Below are 3,413 nucleotides of genomic sequence, written 5' to 3'. Positions count from 1 at the left end.
GAAGTCTTGGATTCAAAGCATGTTTAACTAGAGAAACATAGATCCAAGCATTAGGGTTTGCATGTGCACATAGGATTGTTCATATGGCTAAAACCCATCAAGCTTACCATGTGGACGCTGGTGCTCGGCCTTCACCCTGCGACAGGTCAAGCATCTCTCTACAAACCATGCGACATCCCTCTTCATACAGGGCCACCAATAATCCTTTTTCAGGTCCAAATACATCTTAGTGGCCCCGGGATGGATCAAGAATTTCGATCGATGAGCCTCCTCCATCAAAATGGTACACGTGCCGCCCACGGACGGTACCCAAATCCGTCCCCGAAATGTCATAAGCCCCCGGCTATCAGTAACTAATTCCGATACCAGCCCGGGAACTCGCTCTCTCTTCTGGCTTTCTGGCTTCACAGCCTTAGCCTGGGCCCCATGAATAGCATCCAACATCGGGGTCATCACTGTCAATCTCAAACAAACATCTCGTATTGGGGCGTCCTCCGACCTATGGCTCAATGCATCGGCTACCACATTAGCCTTGCCCGGGTGGTACTGGATCTCACAATCATAATCCTTGACCACGTCCAACCACCTCCTCTGGCGCGTATTCAGGTTGGGCTGATCCATTAAATACTTCAAGCTCTTGTGGTCCGTGTATATCGTACACCGAACCCCATACAGATAATGTCGCCAGATCTTGAGAGCGAACACTACCGCTCCCAGCTCCAAATCATGAGTGGGATATCTCGACTCATGAGGCTTAAGTTGCCTCGATGCATATGCAATCACATGCCCCCTCTGCATAAGTACCGCTCCCAATCTGGATATCGATGCATCACAATAAACCACAAAATCTTCCATCCCTTCCGGAAGGGCTAACACTGGGGCTTCGCATAATTTCTGGCAAAGTGACTCGAACAAGGTCTGCTGCTCCGAACCCCAAGAAAACGCAACACCTTTCCAGGTCAACTTGGTGAGTGGCACGGCGATCTTGGAGAAATCCTTAATAAATCTCAGATAATAGCCAGCCAAACCCAGAAAACTCCTGATCTCGGTGGGTGATCTCGACACCTCCCACCTCATGACCGCCTCAATCTTGGCCGGATCGACCAATATCCCATTCTGGTTAACGAGGTGCCCTAGAAACTGAACCTCTCGTAGCCAGAACTCACATTTGGAGAACTTGGCATAAAGCCTCTCCAATCTCAGAACTCCGAGGATCTCCCTCAAATGCTCCTCATGTTGCTCTCTGGATCTCGAATACACCAATATGTCGTCGATGAACACAATCACTGAGCGATCCGACATCAGTCTGCACACCTTGTTCATGAGATCCATGAACACCGCCGGTGCGTTGGTGAGTCCAAAAGGCATCACCACGAACTCGTAATGCCCATAACGAGTCTGGAATGTTGTCTTCTGGACGTCCTCCTCCCGCACCCTCACCTGATGATAACCAGACCTCAAATCGATCTTGGAGAACCAAGATGCTCCCTGCAACTGGTCGAACAAATCATCGATCCTCGGCAATGGGTAACGGTTCTTGACCGTTAGCTTATTCAACTCACGATAATCAATGCACATCCGAAGCGAACCATCCTTCTTCTTGACAAAAAGAATAGGCGCCCCCCATGGCGAACTGCTCGGCCTGATAAACCCCTTCCCCAGCAGCTCCTGAAGCTGCGAGGATAATTCCTGCATCTTCAGAGGCGCAAGGTGATAAGGCGCCTTGGCGATAGGCGCAGCTCCCGGAACCAATTCAATACCGAACTCTACCTGCCTCCCCGGAGGCACACTCGTCAACTCCTCTGGAAACACATCCGGAAATTCACGCACTATCGGGACCTCGTCAACTGACTTCGGTCTCTCAGAACCAACACTCGCATCCATCACATATGCCACAAATCCCCTACAACCCTGTTGTAGACTTTGTCTTGCTCTGGCGGTCGAGCAAAATGCTGACCCCATACGTGTACCCTGGTCGTACACCGTAAGAACTCCCCCACTAGGGTCTCAAATCGTCACAAATTGACGCTCGCAATCTATCACAGCTCCATATCGACTCAACCAATCCATACCCACTATAACACACACGTCCCCCATCACGATCGGAACCAGATCTATAGGGAACTCCACACCGAAGATCTCAAGGACACATCCTCGAATCACATCCGAAGCATATACTGCTCGCTCATCAGCTATGGAAACTCGCAGAGGCCGATCCAACGCCTCTCTACGGATACTAATATGCTGACTAAAAGCTACGAAAACAAACGACCGACTCGCACCCGAGTCAAATAATACCAACGCAGGCACAAAACTCACAAGAAAAGTACCTACGCATATCATCATATAAGCTTAAAAAAACTCAACTCAAATAAAAGATGAAAGAGATTACATACCAGCCACAACATCAGGCGCCGCGTGGACCTCCTCCGCGGTCAACTGAAATGCTCTCCCACGAGCCTTCGGGGCCTCGGCCTTCACCGGCCGAACCTCGGTAGCCCTAGCAGCAGGTGTAGATCCCTGCGTTGATCCCTGAAGAAGCTGCGGGCACTCGGCCTCGAGTTGCCTCATAAGGGTAAGGACTTATGAGTATATTGTGCTATGGTTATAGGTGGTGGAGCCTGTGTCAAGTGATCCGATAGTTGGAGTTTACCTTTCGAATCGACATCTGCGAGGTGAGTTATCCTCACTATATCGATAGGGTCTACGGCACCAAGGCCGACCCTTTATGATTTACATCCTGGTTTAGGATGGTTGCTATGTTATTGCCATGTTAGATTTCATCTTGGTTTAGGATGGTTGCTATGTTATTGCTATGTTAGAATTCATCCTGGTTAGCATGGTTGCTATGCTAGAGATTGGTTAGATCGGTTGTCATGGTATGCTACATATGATTTTGATCTGTTAGATCGGAATCAGGATAGATAGTATGTTATGCTTTTATGATCCGTAAGGATTGGTATGTAGTGACCTGCTAGGTCGGTACTCTAGTTACGGGAGGATTCTATAGTTGATGATGAGTGTGATAGATATGTGATGTTTGTATATGCTAGTATGTGATAGTTATGTGCACATGGTTAATTGCTTGTTGGTTGGGTTGAGGCGGTCCTGCTTTGTGCTGAAGGCCAACATACCCTACGAGCGGTCTGGGGAGATTGCAGGCCCTCGAGGCGGACCAGTCATGCCGAAGGCTCGGGATAGATTTAGATAGATTGCAGGCCCAGTAGGGCGGTCCAGTCAGGCCGATGGCCCATTATGCATGATTGTTTGATTGGTTGTTACTGATATGGTATTGTCAGTGTGGTATTGGTATTTTAGGGGTAGCTCACTAAGCCCTTGGGCTTACAGTTTTCAGTTATTGTTTCAGGTACTTCAGGAGATCGTAGCAAGGCAAAGGCATGACCGTACCGCTC

This window comes from Lactuca sativa, chromosome 1 (assembly GCF_002870075.4).
Source record: "Lactuca sativa cultivar Salinas chromosome 1, Lsat_Salinas_v11, whole genome shotgun sequence".
NCBI classification, from domain to species: Eukaryota; Viridiplantae; Streptophyta; class Magnoliopsida; order Asterales; family Asteraceae; genus Lactuca; species Lactuca sativa.
This window is presented reverse-complemented; position numbering follows the sequence as displayed.